Genomic DNA, 18,748 nt, shown 5'->3' on the forward strand with positions numbered 1-18,748 from the left:
ATACACAGTAGTCCCACTGAGCAAAATAGAACTACTCATGTCCACTAAGTCATGCATATGCTTCAGTCTTTGCAAGTCTGGGGCCTTATTAAGTAAACCTGAATCAATACTGTAAACTCAGATGCTGAGACATAAAATTAGGTTGAAAGGGGCATGGAAATATATATGTGGCCGCTCCTTATTTTTACTTTGTTATTTAACTCTGCAAAGCAAAATACAGAAAATCAAAACAAAGAGAATCTGAGTATACAAGATTCAGCCACAGAATGTTTAAATAGCTGTATGTGCTACATTGAGCTCAGTTCTTCAGAGACTTAAATAGGCAATAGTAGTCTGAAGGGGGAATTAATTCAGTGGAACTAGTGTTCAGGGATTTGTGGGGAAGTAGTTCTGTGTGACCACCTAGCCCTATATAAGACCTATCTGTTTGCTCAGAAACTATCAGAGGGTGTTGCTGTAGTACCAGCTGCTGAATTGTTTGAGTTTGGTAGGTAAGTAAGAGTTCTTTGTTTTCTTGCTTTGTTAAAATGCTTCTCTGATATTTTGTTATGGGACTATATAGAACAATAAGAGTCTGTTTATGTCTTGTCATTATCTTGGTTGCTACTGAAGTAGGACATGGTTTTGATGTAAACTGAATGATACTATAACTTCTGGGAGATGAATGGTGTGGATTATACATCATTGATGGGTGGAGTTCTTAAAATCTATATATTTCCTATATTAATTAATATGTAGGCTTATACCACTGTAAGCCTGTTAATTCAAACCAATGGCACAGTGCTCTGCTGTATGTCTGGCACTCACTATTATAAACTGACCTGAATTGCTCACAACTTTTTCTTTAGCTAAAACACTAACTTTGCCAGTTTTCTAATCACAGCCATGTTGTTAAAAAAACAAACCTATTTTAATGAGGCAACTAGCACTCACTCTCCTGTTGCTACTGTATGGCCAATATATGGTTAGGACAGAAGAACTCTCTAATAAGTTCTTATTGCCTGACCTTTAGGAACTAGTCTGCTGAAAGCTGTTCAGATGCTGTGTTCAGTTACTATTATTGGCAAGGGAGTCTCCTCTCTGCTCTTTGTCTCTGGGTGTTTGTTATTTAAGTGGCCATATGCTAAGACAGTGAAACTGTAAATTGACAAGGAGTTCTGGGAGGGGAAAAAGGAAACTGGAAGGGCACATTTCTTCTTCCTCTATTGTCCTTTGAAATGCTGTAATGTCCTACTGGATGCTAACAATGTCAGCCTTGCTATATTCCTTCTGAGCATTGAGCTCTTTGCTTCTTATGTGTAATCCATGGTAAACCTATTCATGTCCCATGATTCATGTTTCCATTATTTTCTGGTGGTGGAGCTCAATGTAGTAATGTGGGGTTGTAGCACTAGTCTCACTTACATTCCCCAGTGGACTATGTAAGTTGGGTGTTTCTTCATTGCCAAGTAGTCAGTTGCCATGACCAAGTATTTAACATATCCTGCATTTCATTATATCTTCTTCTTGCAGGTCTTTCTCAAGACTGCTGCTGTACCCCTGCAAACATGGGAGGCAAATTGAGCAAAAAGGGGCTCAACATGGCTTATGAGAAACCAATAACCCATGTGGTTGAAGAAGCTACAGAGGCTGCTACAGGGAGGCCAGAAGAGAGGGAGGAGGCCTGCCTTGCTGCAGAGTCCATGGGACCCACAACTGAGAAGAGGCACAAAGATTCCCAGGTCCCTGCTGATGAGAGAGAAGACAAGGAAGGAGGTGGAGTCCCTGCAGTGGGTGTGGACGAGATCTGTGAATCTGAACCAAATGAAGAGCAGCTGGTGGCTATCAGTGAGGAAACCACTAAATCTCCAGAGGCAGACCCTTCCCAGGTTCTGGAAGTCACAGCGCCTACAGGTGTTGAGAGCAGACCAGAAGGGGATGCTAAATAGATGGAATCCCCCAGCATCTGAATGCCAAGTGACTCCACCCCAGTTTCTATTTCAAGACCAAACTCCATGAAGAGGCACCTTCTGCAGAGTGAGCCTGGCAACACTAGTACTACTCTCTGCTTCTACAACCTGAGACTGTAGCTGTGGCAGAACACCTCCATCTTTCCAACAAACTCTGATCCCTAGTGCCAGAATGTCATGGACAGACTGAGTAATGCTAGTAAAACTACCTCTTTTAGGTGGTTCCCTCAGCACTGGTGAGCTGTATCCTTAGCTCTTAGCCCTCTGTAGGGAAATGGCCCTCTGTAGGGAAATGGCCAAGTAAGATGGCATGCATCTGGCACAGGAAATGTGTTCTACCAGTTGCACCAAGTCCTGTATCTCTTAGGCTAGACTGTGAAAGTACAGCACATCTCAGTACCTGAACTATCATAAACTAACTTGTGTGTATAGCCATCTTTCTCTGTTTAATGTAGATGACTGAATGTAATTAAAACAGTATCTAAGGGTTTTAAGGCTTTGGTGTGATCCCTTATATGCAATGAAGGGGAGGCTCTGAAGAACAAACTTGATTTCCTGTTCTCGTGTTACATTGCATGATGTGGCTAGAAGTCCTGAATGCAGTAAAGATGTGAGGCGATGACTAGCTTTTCTGGCACATGTTAATTACAATTCAGATGCATTTTGAGGGCTCAGCTGGCACTTCAAAACCAGAAGAAACATGTAATTGCTTATATTTTATAAGCTAGTAACTTTTCTCCTCTGAAAAATCTGTTCTGTATATGCAGTAACAGGACACTGGTGGTTTATAGAAATCCTTGTATTGATTTCAAATGTTGGCTGTCAATAAATGTTTTATAGCTGCAACAAACATCTGAAACTTTTTTATAGTTGGTGTCTACCTTCACTGAATAAACTCTAATTACAGGCTGTATGGGGAGCAGGGAGTTGCATTGTCTTAATTACATGAGTTCATACCCATATCCAGTAGCATCTTGACTTCCTCCATACTCTACAGCAGTGACAGTTTTGAAGGAGTCTCTCTTCCCTCTACCCCCAGTGATTTAGTGGTTTTGAGTGGATCCTGGGCCCTGGTGAGTCTTACCCCTGAACACTAAGATACAAGAGCTCCATCAGGGTTCAGTTCAGGACATGAACCTGACAGGCTTCCTGGGCTCAACAGCTTCAGGGTCTGGTCTTAAGCTTTGAGCCCACTTGAGTCATACAGCTGTGATGTTCCACTAGTTAATAGTAGGCCTATGCTGGGTGAGAACCCAGCACACACACAATCTTTTTGTACTCCTTCTAACTAGATAAATCTTTACCACAGTAAATTGTTTCCTTGTGGAAACGCTCATCTTGAGCAGCTCTGTTGAAATAACAAGGCCCCTACTCTGCAGGATGTAAACAGCACTGCTGTTAATAGGACTCTTTTCTAAAACCCACTTTCTCCAAAAGTGAACCTCTGTCTCTTGACAGCTCTGAGAATGGCAGCTAGAATGGAAAATAGGGTCATGGGACTGCAGAACTGCTTACTTGCTAGCTGTTTCAAAGGAGTGTTGTATTTTTGTTCACAAGCTTTCTCATCCCTTCCCTTATTCCAAAAGGTCATACTTACACACACCCTTTCTCATCTTCTCCCCATCTCAGTTCCCCCTCAGTGTGATCAAGGATTCCAATCTGTTCTTCCCCTAACCTGGCTCCAACTCTGGGTATGTGATAAATTTGACCATCTCCTACCTCAGTACTTTCTTAGTCCTATCTGACTTCATGATCACTTCCCTTCTCAATAAGACTTTTCTCTTGGACTTCAACCTATAATTGCATCTTCAGTCTCTATGAAGAATATCAGAAGGATTCCCTTTTTTTAAGGGTTCAGTCATAGGCTCTCAGCTTTTGGAGACATTCAGTTTGGCTCTACTTATCCAACTCTTACCAAGAGGATACTTGCTGGAGTTAAGTTGATATAACTGACAGTATAGTAGTGGTATCCTTGTCTTCGGTTGGCCTTAAATGATCTACTATTCTGGCTACTTCCTCACTTCCATTTTTATTCCATACACGTCTGAACTTGATTTTTTTTTTTTCCTGCTAGCACTGCTTTCTTGTTTCCACCAACACTGACATCTCCATTCTCTAACTCCCTTGACTTTAGTATGGTCTTAACATATTCTTCCTTGTTGACACTTGCCTCTTTCATTAATACATCTCTACTTAGTCTTTCATCATCATTGATTAAGTATATGCTCATACTATAAAGTTATTTTGCCATCCTCCACTCTAAAATGTCTGTAATCTGGATTCTGCTATTATGCTGTAGTTGAGCTGGTAGGGAAATACTTTCAGAAAAAAAATCTGAACACTTTTTTTAACTCTTCAGTTTTTCTTTCCTTAATGCTGGTGCTTAGAGAACACACTATGCTTTGTGAAAAGGACCCAAGATGCAAAAGTTTCCATTTGAACAACACCTCACTCATTTTCTTCCCAGTTTTGCTAAGGTTTCAACCAACTCAATTGTTGGTCTTCTGTCATGCACAGTGCTTGGAATGGCCACTTGCTTCTATCTACCACATTAAAGTTGTAGACTAATACTCAACTAGCATAGCTGAGGTAGGTCTACAAGCATATAATAAATTAGTTTCTGCCAGAAAAGAGATCATGGTCTAAAATAAAGACAGGGAAGAAGAAAGATGGGTTGACAAAACTTACGTATTTGTGTTTGTTTTAAACTAGAGGCCATGTTCTACACAATGTTTAGTAAGCAATAGCTGTAATTATAGTTGGTTACTTATCCTAAGCTGCTAGCAGATAGTCGTTTCCAACCACGCTTTGTTTTCCTACTTTGGAATCCTTCCTGCAGGGAGGCTTTCTCAGCCTCCTTTAAGCTCTTAACCTTATTGTGTTAAGTCTGAAGCTCTAGTTGTAAACCACCATGTACATTCATTCTGTTATCTAAATGCTTAATAGTCCCAACCTGTAGCTTCAAACCCACTCTTTGTACCACGAGCCTAAAATTAGAGTATACACTTAGCTAGTTATGCAAAGTATGAACAGGTACTGTACACTAAAGGCAAGAGCAGAGAAAAACATCTCTCTCAGCAGTTCTGAGTTATGTATACACTGCACATTAACACAGAAGCCTCCTTATCTTGTTCTACCACATAGCTGAGAGAAACCACCTGCCAGCTACAAGTGGCCCAAAGGGAAGTGAAAAGGCTGGCAGTGAGGTTGGTTGGTTGGTTGACTATAATTTTTGAATATAAAAAAAAAAAGCATCCAAGGTGAGCTATATTATATGTAGGAATCTTTATTTATTTAGACTACTGTTCCCCAAGTTATTTTTCTTCACAAAACTCACTATACCTGCCAAACTTTGATGGACTGACAGCTGCTTTCTATAGTTGTATGACTATAATAATTATGGCCAGGGAAAAAGAACACCTTAGATGTATGAAGCAGCTTGTTTCCACTCAGCAGCAGGATTTATACTTCTATACCACATTAAGAACTGCTTAAGTAGGTAATGTTTCATATCCTTTCAAAGATCACTTTCATACATTTGGACTATCTAGACAGACATTTGTCCTTACTCCCCAGATAATGTTTTTTCCATCAATTATGTGACTATCACAGCACTGTAAAATGTATTACTTATGTACAATCAGTTCTCTTGTATATTACTGGATCTCCGAATGTTGCTAATATTTAGCCAGTCAGACTCTCCTAGGACCTTAAGTTAAATGCACACCACTCCGTGCATGCTTTCCCATGGTGAATTATCAATAACACATCATCACTTTTCCACCAGAATTCCCAAGGCTATTCCTTCTAGGTTTACTCATCATCTGATGTAAATATTTGTCACTAAAAATCAGCTTCCTTCACTGGAGCTAATGGGCAAAGGAGAAAGAGGGCATGGGTCATTTTGTTGGTGATTTCAGTTTTTAATTGCCAGCTCTATTTATTGATGTTGTGTCTGCTGTTTACATTCTTTAAATGATCTCTTGAGTCATTCCATCTGATCCTGCCTTGATGTGCATTTGGCTTGTGAGAATTGATCATTAAAGGGGGTTTAGCATTCCTCTTTCCATTTTGCAGATGTGTCCTCTTTACATTACACTGTGCAGCAGAAATATGAGTGGTGCAGGGACAGTATCTTCTGCAATAATCTATGCCAAGTGACCAGATCCTGCTAGGGACATCCATCCAATCAGCAGCCACAACAAAATCTCTACAAAGACAAGACACTTTCAGATAGCAGAGAAGGAGAAATGATGGTGGGTTTTCACAACACACTGCTTATTACTGGACAAAGCAGGGGCAACTTGTTAAATAACATCACCCCTAAAACATATCTCTGCTTCCACCCTGTCAGCTTTGCAAGAGTTTGACTCCACAACACAAGTGTAGATCATAATCATGTACAGACATACACAGGTAGTTAATTTTACACCCTCTGAGTAACCTCATTAAAGGAAAGCTGGCAAGGGGACTATTCACAGTAAAGTTAAACATGCGAGTAAGCTTTTGCAGAACCAGAGCCTGCAGCGACCAGCAGCCTGCATAAACAGGCACATTCATACCAGCATTGTAAACTCAAAGCACGATCCAAGTAAAATTATATATTAAGGAATGTGGGGATATGTAAGTGTGGCCCATTGGTTTTTATTTTTAATTTATTTTTCACTTTTAAAGCAAAGTGAATCAAGTGAAACCATTACTATGTGAATATAAAAGATATAGCTATGTGGTTCTGAAGAAGTTAAAGGATGTCCATCCTTCACACAATCTAGCAAAAAATAATGGTGTCAGGGGAAAGTGATTCAGTGGAACTAATGTTCAGGTTCTCATGGGGAAGTAGTTCTGTGTGACCACCTACTACTATATAAGACCAGCCTAGCAGGGGTAAAGGCAGCTGTTTAAGAGCCAGCACAGGATGTACCATTAGTGCTTTCTAGTAAGCAGTTTTTTTTCTTCTGGGTTGGTAAGAATTGTCTATTGAACTCATGTTCTGTTAAAAATGCTTTCCCTGGTCTTGAATTTGTAGGCCGTATGGTGCAATAATAATATGTATTTGTATGTGATTGTTGGTTTGGGGTGTGCATAGTGGATGGGTGGTGTTACCTTTAATAGGTTCCATGTGTTTCCAATGCTATTTAATATGTATGCTTGTAGCATTGGGGGCCTGTCTAATCAACTACATGTCAGTGTCCTTTGCTCTCTGTCTGATGCTCTCCCTTGTTACAAATGTAACAAATTAACCTGACTGCTCACATCTTAGTATTATTTTAACTAACGAGACAAACTTGTGATCTGGAGAGTGGAAGTATTTGCCCCTGTCTTCAAACTTTTCTTTTATGAGGCAACTAAAACACAATCCACTTGTCATTAAAGGTATAACTCTAGTAGTGAGGCAACTCTCTCTCTCATTGAGTTCTGATTGCCTGCACTTTAGGAATTAGTAAAAAATTTTATCTAAACACCTAGATGTTTAGATCACCTGGTGTTCAGTCAGCAATGTTAAAAGCAAGAGTCTCCTTCCTTTACTACTGTGTCTTTATTGCCATTCTGATGACAAATATGTGCTAAGCCTATGGGTGGGTGACCCTAAACTGACAAGGACTCATTGAAAGAAACAGTTTAAGTAGAAGGCCCACAGGCACTTCTCTATTTGTTATCCCTTGAAAGGCTGTCATGTCTTACTGGGTGCCTGTAATATCTGCCCTGCTGTGGGCAATCTTGGCATTCAGCTCATTGGCTGTCTTATGTGTAATCTATGGAACATTTTATTCCTGTTCCATGGAGAATGTTTCAATCAGCTCTTGTAGGTGGAGAATAATACAGAAATACTCTGCTGGAGCACTCTTCTAAGTTGTACAGTCCTCTAAACACCCAATCCTTATTACTCAGTAGAGTTTCTCCTTTGCTAGTAGATATTCACTTACATGATATCTTAGCTATTTTATCATTGGATCTCACTTTAGCTCTCTTACAGATATCTCTCTGGTTACTAACACTCATCACAGATCCTACCTCCTCAGCAAGATTCAAGTGTTCTCAGAAAGAGAAGCAAATCACTTACTGCACAGCAAACATGGGAGGCAAACTTGGCAAGAAGGGGCTCAATGTGGCTTATGAGAAACCAACGGAGCAGAGGACTGAAGAAGTTACAGAGGCGGCTACAGGGAAGCCAGCAGAGAGTGAGGAGGCCTGCCCTGCTGTGGAGTCGATGGGACTCACAACTGAGAAGAGGGACAAAGATTCCCAGGTCCCTGCTGATGAGACAGAAGACGAGGAAGGAGGCAGAATCCCTGCAGTGCACGCAGAAGAGATCTGTAAACCTGAACTAAGGCAGCTAGATTTGGTGCCTAATGAAGAGCAGCTGGTGGCTGCTGCCAGTGAGGAAGCCACTAAGTCTCCAGAGGCAGGCCCTTACTAGCTTCTAGAAGTCACAGCACCTAAAGGTGTTGAGAGCAGACAGGAAGGGGATGCTTAAAATTTCTGTGCTCTGTAAGGGGAATAGGCAAACAAATTCATGACATGTTGTTATCTGTATGTATTCTAACAATTGCATGAAGTCCTGTATCTTTAGGATTGGGCTGCCTGAATGTATGTAACACTTCAGTATTTGAACTAACCTAATCTCACTTCCTCTCTGTTTAATGTATTTCCTATGGGTTTTTACATCCTTTGGCTTGGTAACTTTTTATATGTAAAAATGAGTGGCTTTTTGAAGACCAGATTTTGTTTATTCCTCTTACTATCCTGAGTTCTCAGGTGACCTCAACTATTTGTCCTGCCTACAGTAAAGATCTTGTGAGCTGATGCCTAGCTTTACTAGTGCCAGGTCCTATCTGAGGCACCAGCTGCCACTTCTCTAATTGAAGGATACGTAATGAAGGTTAATATAATTGTTTGTGAGTTAGCAGGCTCTACACAATACTCATTGTGAAGAGCCTGCTATGTACAATAACAGAACACTGGAGTCTTATAGAAGTCTATGTATACTAACCTGACTGGGTGACTGGTTTATTCTAATGTTTGCTGTCAATAAATGTCATTTTATAACTCTCAATGTCTGAAACCTCTAGCTGGTGTCTACTTTTCAGTGAATGAACTTCACCCGTGGATGTTGAGTGAGGAGATGCTAGTGGATGTAGCTATAAAAGCAATGAACATATTAAATATTGCATCTTAGCAGTCAGTGCTATACAGCAAGGATTAAGTCTACAGTAAAACTTTCAAAGTGACTACATCCTCTCTGAAAAACTGGACCCTGGGCTTTATTGATAATCTTATCCCTCAACTCTGCAGATGCATGAAAGCTACATCCAGATTCAATTCAGGAAATGGCCACAGGCCAAACACTCCTGTTCTCTGTGGGTGGAGAGCCTTATCTCAAGTTTTCTAAGTGCAATATAACACTGTAGGACTTAATAGTATACTTATTCTTCACGAGGGTCTCGGTGCACTCAGTCTGTTTCTTTGGGCATATAGAATTTCTGGTAAGAGTTTACTCCATACTCTCCATTTGTAAAAACAGGGCCCACACAGCTCTGCTGAAGTAGATAGGTCTTTAGTCTGCTTCAGCAAGGTATTACTATAGATTGTTGTAATAAGATGAAAAGAGGGCCCTTCTTCCATAAGTGAGTTTCTGGCTTCTAAGCTGAGAATGGCAGTTAGAAGAGAACACGGAAGGGGGTCGGGACATGACTTTTCAGACATGACCTTTTCACTTGCTACCTGTCTTGGATACTTCTGACTCAAGCTCTCTTATCTTACTCTGAAACTTCATTCACTTACCAACCTGATTCTAGCATGGAAATGCTTGACTGCACTGTCAATCTTCCTCTTCTCCAACCTGGCTTTCACTCTGTCTGTGCTGAAACTAACCATCTCTTAGATAATATAAACAGCACTTGTCTTATTCTCTTTTAATCTTATCGGATTTCAGTCCATTGATCAATTTCCTCCCTTCTGTTACTGTTCTCTCCTGCACCTCAATCTGTAACTGCATCCTCCATGTCTCTATTAGGATCCTTCTCATCTTCTCTCCCTTACTCTCCTGTGCTCTTGGTAGTTTTGAGACATGTTCTGATTAATTACACTGCTCTGAATCAGAGAAGAATACATCCATAAAGTTAATAGATGCTTCCTGGAGTTACATTGCGGGCTTCTCTGTCCTCAGGCAGCCTCAGACTACCTATGATTATTCCAGCTCTTCAACTACAATGCTCCAGTTATCTGGATTTTCTTCCTTGATTTTCTGCTGTCATTTCAAACTGTCCCCCCCCAAACTGAACTTCCTCGTAATCTCTCTCTGCTTCCTCACTTCCAACAAAACTGAGCTCTGCACTGTCCTCTGACTCCCTTGACTTCAGCATTGTCTTTGCTCAGTACCTCTCCTTTCTCTGGTTTGTCTTGCATTTCTTAAATCCGTTCCCCCTTTTTTCCTCTCATCACTTTTATATTTCCACTTCAAAATGCACCACTAAATTAATCTCTGTTTCTCTGAAGGTGTTACCGACTGTTGCAATTCATCACTGCCTTTGAAAGCCATCACTGACTTCTTGTTTTCTCCTGGCAAAGAGTTAAGCTCTGCTGGTGAATCCTGGCCCTATTTAAGTTAGAAGCAAATCTCCAATTAACTTCAATGGGCCAAAATTTGGCCTTGTGTCCTTAAATTCAAGGTCCTACAAAATAATCACACCCTTTTAACCTGCTTTGGCAATTTTATCTCTGTAGTTAAGCTGGTAGGGAAATATTTGAGATTTTTTTGGCAAACAGTGAAATATTTGGGGTTAATTTTACTTCAGGTTTTTTTCAGATTTTCATCATAACAAAAATGTAGGTGTTTGAAAATACAAAATGCTTTGTGAAGAAAAATTGTTGCAAAAATGTCCCCCCTTTAAAAAAAACAAACATAAAATCCCTTTTTAATCAAAACTTTAACAAGGTTTCAATCAGCTCCACTATATTTCAATCAGCTCCACTATATTTGGGTTTCTGTCTTCAGTCATGCTGACCTTTTCCACCTATTTATTCAGTAGCCAAGTGTGGTGTACACCCATTAATCTACAACCCATTTGGCTGTAGTAGGTACACAAACATAATGAATGACCATCTCTGCCCCATGGAGATCATGGGCTAAAGGAAAAGCTGCAATAAAGGAGGGAGCAGAACAAAGTGGTGAGGGTGCCAAAAATAAGAGGGGATTCTTAGCACAGACCAGTGCCATTTATAACGTTAAGCCAGTCAGTAGCAGTAATTGCAGTTTGTCACTTACCCTAGCCATTATCAGACTGTAGTATCCAAGCATCCTTTATTTTCCTACCTAGGAATTCATCCTACACTGATGATTCCTCAGCCTCCTTTAAACGCTCACTTCTGCTGTGTTAAGTTTGAAGTTGTATTTATAAACCAATGTACATTCATACTGCTCTCTAAATGCTTAATCGTCCTGATTTGCGCTTCTAACCTACGTATTGTACTACAAGCCTAAAATTAGAGCATTCGCTTAGCCACATATGCAAAATATGAACAGGTATACTCTAAGGCAAGAGCACAGAAAAATCATCTCACCCAACACAGCTGTCAATTATACATCCATGTGCTCTTCACTGTACATTAACATAGAAACCTCCTTATCTTGTTCTACCAAACATCACAGGGAAGCCATCTGTCAAATGAAGGTAGTCCAAAGGGAAGTAAAAAAAAAACACACTTGGCAATGAGGTTGGTTGCTTATCTGTACTCTCTGTCTGTGAAAAATGGTATCCAAGTTTAACTACATTTTATGCAGGGGTCTATTTTGGGACTAAGCAGTATATCCAGTTTGCTATTCTCATACAAAAAACTCACTGGACCTACCAAATTTTAATAACTGCCATCCTCTTTCTACAGTGGTTAGATAGTTATAGTTGTAACCAGGAATAAAAGAACACCTCAGATGGATATTGCAGTTCCTTTACAGTCAGCAGTAGAATTTATACTGCCATAGATTAGGAACTCCCCAAGTAGGTAATGGTTCATATCACTGCAAACAGCATTTTCATATGCTAGGACTATCTAGTACATATGTGTAACTGTTCTCCAGAGGACGGAGCCTTCTGCAATTATGTGACTATCCTAGCCCTGTTAAAAGTGGAAACTATATACCATCTACTCACTTGCACATCACTGGGTCTCCAAACATTTTGTGCATCCAATGTTTTGGCCCAAATTCACCCCATCTGACTCTTCTAGAACCCCAAGTTAAATACCCACCCCTTGATAAATGCAATTCCATGATGCATTTGCAATAACATATATGAAAGACAATTGCATTTCCACCGTAATTCCCAAGGCCATTCCTTCCAGATTTACTAGTAACTTCACTCACACATTTTGACAAAAATCAACTTCTTTAATTGGAAATAAGGATAAAAGGAGAAAGAAAGCATAGGCCATTTTGTTGGAAGTTTCAGTTTTAAATTTCCAGCTCTATCTATTGGATGATTTTAGGTGTCTGCTGTTTATATTCTTTAAATAAACTCTCAGTTGTTCCTGTTGTATTTTTGTATTGGGCTTTAAAAGTTGTTAATAAAGTAAAAATGAAAATCAGCGGGCCACACATATATTCCCATGTCCCTTTGTATGTGAGTCTACTTTGACTGGGTTTACATGTTGTACATGTTGGTATGTATGTTAGCCATATATGCAAAATATGAACAGGTATCATTCTTATATGCAATTGGCTCTGAAGAACAGATCATTGCCTTTAGGTTAATTGGGGTGGAGGGTAGCATTCTTCTTTCCATTTTGTAGATGAGACCTCCCTATATCACACTGCCTACCAGAAATCTGAATATGAATGGTGCAGCAACAGTCACTTCTGCAAAACGCTATAGCAGGTGCCCAGATCCTGCTAGGGATATCCATCCAATCTGCAGCCACAATAAAACCTCAGCAAATCCAAGCCACTTTCAGATGGCAGAAAAGGATAAATGGTGGGTTTTCACATCAAACTGCTTGTTACTGGACAAAGCTAGTGCAACTGGTTTAAATGACATCACCCCAGGACACAGCTCTCTGCTTCCACCTGGCCGGCTGTGCAAGAGTATGAGTCAACATGCATGCTTCATTTTGCACACTATGAGTAACCTCATTAATTCAATGGGACTATTCACAATGTATAAGTTAAACATCAAAGTAATTCCTTGCAGGATTGGTGCCCCAGCCACCCCCAGTTTGTTTGAACAGACACATACATAGCAACATGGTGAACTCAAAACCCAATCCAAGTAAAGTTATGTGGAAATGGAAATGGGAATATATGTGTGGGCCATGGATTTTAATTTTAATTTTATTATTAACTTTTAAAGTCCAGTACAATATTCTAAACCGTTAAAATGTGACTATAAAGATACAATCACATGATTCTAAAGATGTCAAAGGATCATCCACTTCTCTCCTTCATACAATTTAGCAGGGAATAATGGAGTCAGGGGACATTGATTCAGTGGAACTAATGTTCAGGGACTTGTGGGGAAGTAGTTCTGTGTGACCACCTAGTGCCTTATAAGGCCAGCCTGCTGAGTAAGAAGAAACTGATCAGAACCTAATCAGTAGAATAACTGAAGTGCCTGAGAGCTGGTAAGACTGTTCCTTTGTTTGTTGTGTGCTAAAGTAGTCTTTTGTTTTTAAATGCAGGGAGATATGTTATGTTGTTATTAGCCCCCAATCTGGTAGTTTGGGGGATGTAGTTGGTGGTTTTCTCCCTAAACTTTTTGTGGATGATGGCTGTGTGTACTTGGAGTAGAAGGGAATTCTTAGCAAGTTATGGTTTTGGAATATTTCTTTACTACTCCAGCATATGGCACTGTAACAATGTATAACTGACACACTGAGCTGTGTATTGTATTCTTCTTTCCTCTTCTCTACTACAGGAGTAGTTTGTAGTGTTTGTGACTTTGTTTGGATGCATTAGCCACTAATGAAGCTGTGATCAGTTAAGACATTTAGCTCATTGGCTGATTAATCTGTAATTCATGGGTCATCTTAGTCTCATCCCATGATTAGTGTTTTTTTAATCATCTCTTGGTGGTGGTGCTTCATATAGCAGTGCTCTGTACAAGTTAAACCAATACTCCAACAGTCAACTGACTAACAGGGGTTGGGTGTTCAGGGTAATCACTCACTGAATATCTGGTAATAACTTTTAATGACTAAGTAACTCAGGTACCCTGTATCTTATTTTAGTTTTCTTTTCCAGATCTTTCTGGCTGCTCAGTCCTCGGCCCAGATCTTGTCTCCCACAGCAAGAAGCAAGTCCTTTTCCACTCTTGGTTGGGCTACTACTGTAGTCCTGCAAACATGGGAGGCAAACTGAGCAAGAAGGGATTCAGTGTGGCTTATGAGAAACCAACAGCCCAGAGGGTTGAAGAAGAAGCTACAGAGGCTGCTATCGTGAAGCCAGAGGAAACCCACCCTGCTGCAGAGTCCATGGGACCCACAACTGAGAAGAGAGGCAAAGATTCCCTGGTCCCTGCTGATAAGATGGAAGATGAGGAAGGAGGCGGAGTCCCTGCAGTGGGTGTGGAAGAGATCTGTAAATCTGAACCAAGGCAGCTAGATTTGGTGCCTAATGAAGAGCAGCTGGTGGCTATCAGTGAGGAAACCACTAAATCTCCAGAGGCAGACCCTTCCCAGCTTCTGGAAGTCACAGCACCTACAGGTGTTGAGAGCAGACAGGAAGGTGATGCTGACTAGATGGAATCACCCAGCATCTGAATGCCAAGTGACTCCACCCCAGTTTCCATTTCAAGACCAAACTCTGTGAAGAGGCACCTTCTGTAGAATGAGCCTAACACTAGTCCTACTCTCTGCTTCTACAACCTCTGAGAATCAACTTGGCAGAACACCTCAATCTTTCCAGCAACTATCTGATCCCTAGTGCCAGAGTGAAATGGACAGGCTGAACAGTGCTATTAAAAACTACCTCTTTTGGATGGTTCCATCAGCACTGGTGAGCTGTATCCCCAGCTTAGCCAAATGTGTGTCCTCTAGAGAGGAATGGGGAATGAAGATGGCATGCAACTCTGATGAATTGCCCGAAGTCTTCTAACTTTGTCTAGACTGTCTGAAAATACAGCACATCTCTCAATACCTGAACTGTCATAATTGCACTTTCCAGTGCATAGCCATCTTTATCTGTTTAATGAAGGTTCTGTTTAACTTAATGTGATATATTTGTGCATATTTATACATGCAAGGGGTAAGCGGCTTTAAGACCAAACTTGTTTCCCATGTATTTCACTGTCCTAAGTTGTCTGACAGGGGTATGTCCTGCATGCAGTAATGATATTGTAAGTTGTTAACATAGCTTTACCAGTGTCTGTGAACTACAGTTCCAGCTCCATTTGAGGCATTAGCTGACACTTTTCCAATAGCATAACATGTAACAGATGAAATTTAATATCAGGTCTTTCTGTATAAACTAGCAGCATAATTTCAGAACCACTATTTTCTAGGTATAGTAATAGGACACGGGAAGCTTGTGAAAGTCTATATGCAGTAGCCTGGTATAGTGAGTGATGTATTCTAATGTTTGCTAATAATAAACTTCATTTTATAATTGCAATATGCCAGTGTTCTCATATTGCTTGTATCTACCCAAACTGAAACATTTTTTTTTTTGGCATAGACTACCAGGTTAAAAAAAACAAACACCTGAACCATGCATCAACATTCCATGTTCCTCAGCTAGGAGGAGGTATGGAGTAAAAATGTAAAATACCCACATGACATGGTCTTTTTTTCTCTTTTTTTAAAGAGGGGGACTAAAGTAGTTAAGTCTCTAGGCTTTTTTTAATAGCTTTGCACTAGAACTTGGAAGATACTTGAACTGGATGCAGCTTTCAATAGGCCCTCAGAACACAACTTCCTGCATTTGGGAGATTACAGAGTTTAATTGCATGACTGAAAGTAAGAATGAATACTCACTTGGCTTGCAATAGCCCCCACACAGACTATTTCTCTATGCACCTTGTATCTACTAATCTTTTTAATAAAAAAAAACTCACTATAAAGTCAAAACCCATACAGCTCTGCTTGAGGTAACTGGGTCCATTTGGCTTCATAAATACAGTGGCTGTTCCCTAACTGATGCTGGTTTAACTGAAAGTATGTGGGCAACCCATCTTCAAGAAGCCTGCTACTACATGTAACAATTCCAGCTGCTACCTCTAAGGAGTGTTTCCCGGTTGCAGTTGCCCCTCCTAGCTCCTCTGTTGCCACTTGAGATTGCCTTGGTGTAAGGAACAAGCTGAGTTTTGTATGAAGTCTATTGTCTCATTGTCAGCTGACATCTGCACTGTCCTCTGACTTGTTACCTTTATCTGCATACTTCCTGACATCAATAGTCTTCCACTAGTGTTACTTAATTCCATCCCACCTTCATTCTCAGATCAGTGATGCACTAATCCTATAGAAAAGGATTAACCAGTAAGTGTTTCACTATAAAGTTATCTTCCTTTGTAAAGAGAAAGACAGACCCTTTTTTTTTTTTTTTTTGCCATTCTGCAACTATCAGTCTGCAAGTCCCACATTTATTTCAATGCGGGTAAGATTTTTTTTCTCTCGTCATTAAGTCAAGCTCCTATACTCTCACCCCCACCACTGTGATTCTGTCATTGCATCTGTCTAGTTGAGTTATAAGGAAAATGGTTTGGGATTTTCCTGGAACTTGAGACTTTTTTCCTTTAAAATTGTTCCAGCATTCACACAAATATTTGATGAAAATATTAAATTTTTTGTGACATGAATATTTTGGTCTAGAAATTTTCCTTTACAGCCATTTTCCATCAAAATGTCTTTATTTTTGTTTTTTTCGTCCTTTCCTCTTCTTGTCATGCTAATGTGTGTGTTAGGGTAATTTATACTCTCAAGTATGCTGTCCTGTGTGTAATCTTCAACCAGCTTGACTGTGTTATGTGTACACGTATATAGTAAATGATAATCCCTGGCCTATGGAGATTATAGGTTTAAAAAAAATCAAGGCATGAAAACTGGAGAGGGGAGAATAAGGACTGGGCAACAATAATAAGAGGCTGTTTAGCAAAGACCAGTGCTAGGCACAACTTTTAGCTAGTCAGTAGCCTAATGGCAATTTCACATGCCTTAATGGTTAGCAGCTGGTAGTTTCCAACCAGTTTGTATTTTCCTATGTTGGCATCTTTCATACACAGATGTTTCCTCAGTCTTCTTATTTAAACTCTCATCTTAGCTGTTAACTTTAAAGCTCTATATGAGAACCAACAAAATTGTTAATATTGCTATCTAAAATCTTAATTGTTCTGGCCTATACCTTTACACTCACTCTTCATTCCACAAGCTTAAAATTAGAGCATCCACTTAGTCATACATGCCAGATATGAAGAGATATTCTATGCTAAGGCAATAATCTAGAAAGACCATCTCATGCAACACAGTTGTCAATTATTCATTGGTGGATATCTGAGTGTACATTCATGTACAAGTCTCATTATCTTGTTCTACCAAATACCCCAGAGAAACCCCTACCTATTAATAGTGTTCAAAATGAGGTGAAAAGACTGGTAATAAGGTTGGCTGCTTGTCTGATCTTTGTGTGAGTTAAATGGTATCCAAGTTGAGCTACATACTATGTCAGAGACTTATTAAGCAACTAGTATCCTCCAGTTTGCTATTTTGCTTCACAAAAATCACTCGACCCACCAAACTTTGATGGACTGTCATCTACTTGCTACAGTAGTTTGATAGCAATTGTAGCTAGGGAAAAAACAACCAAGAAGCCTTCACTGGACTGAGCGGTTCCTTTGTACACAGCAGTAAGGTAGTGGTTCATATCACTACAACCAACATTCACTTTTGTTAGGACTATTGTGACACAATTTGCAATTGTTTTCCAAAGAACAGTTTTTCCAACAAATATGAGAAAATTTCAGCCCTTCTAAATGATTAAACTATGTACCATCAGTTTCCTTGTATGTTACTGGGTCTCCAAACATTTAGTGCATTAGAAATTATGCTTTTGGGCTATATTAATCTCATCAGACTCTTCTAAGATCCTGTGTTAAATGCCCACCCTTTGGTGCATGCTTTCCCATGGTGTATTAGCAATAACATAAAAGATAATTGCTCCTCCACCAGAATTCCCAAGACCATTTCTTTCAGGTTTACTGATCATCTCACTCAAATATCTGTGACAAAAGTCAACTTCTTTTAGTCAGAGAAGAAGCATGACATTGGGCTATTTTGTTCGCAGTTTCAATTGTTAATTGCCAGCTCTATCTATGACATAATTATGTCTGCTGTTTAAACGAACTGAAACCCAGCAATAAAAACGTAAGCACATTTGCAGAAGAGTTACTCAAGAAACCTACACATCTGTGATCACTTTATATTTAGTGTGGGTTAATAGCCCTTGCAGGAAGTGATTTAGGACATATGGCCAGAATCTGTACAGATATTATATTATAGGTTTATTTTCAATAAATCAAGGAACATTTTGGACCAGAACATGAGACAGGCATATACCATATATTCTATACTGCCCATTAAGCTGCCTCTAAGTCTTGAAAGCATAGACTTCTTTGCATTTCATAGAAGCTCAGGGTTGGAAGGGACCTCAGGAGGTCATCTAGTCCAACCCCCCCAAAAAGGTAATAATTGGAAATATACCAATCTCCTAGAACTGGAAGGGACCTCAAAAGGTCAGCAAGTCCAGCCCCCTGCCTTCACTAGCAGGACCAATTTTTGCCCCAGATCCTTAAGTGGCCCCCTCAAGGATTGAACTCACA

At 40.0% G+C, this 18,748-nt stretch overlaps 2 long non-coding RNA genes across 3 annotated transcripts; both read left to right on the forward strand.

The window, feature by feature from the left end:
• The first annotated feature begins 336 nt into the window (after positions 1 to 336).
• LOC120375762 lies at positions 337 to 3,705 on the forward strand. The gene is made up of 2 exons (XR_005586758.1): positions 337 to 491; positions 1,513 to 3,705. It is a non-coding gene; the product is annotated as an uncharacterized LOC120375762 (long non-coding RNA).
• A 3,022-nt stretch (positions 3,706 to 6,727) lies between these two features.
• Positions 6,728 to 9,003, forward strand: LOC120375763. Of its 2 annotated transcripts, none has more exons than XR_005586760.1 (2): positions 6,728 to 6,885; positions 7,913 to 9,003. It is a non-coding gene; the product is annotated as an uncharacterized LOC120375763 (long non-coding RNA). The 2 variants fall into 2 exon arrangements; XR_005586759.1 differs by having other exon boundaries at positions 6,808 to 6,912.
• Positions 9,004 to 18,748: the final 9,745 nt, after the last annotated feature.

Source organism: Mauremys reevesii, linkage group 12 (genome assembly GCF_016161935.1).
Source record: "Mauremys reevesii isolate NIE-2019 linkage group 12, ASM1616193v1, whole genome shotgun sequence".
NCBI classification, from domain to species: domain Eukaryota; kingdom Metazoa; phylum Chordata; order Testudines; family Geoemydidae; genus Mauremys; species Mauremys reevesii.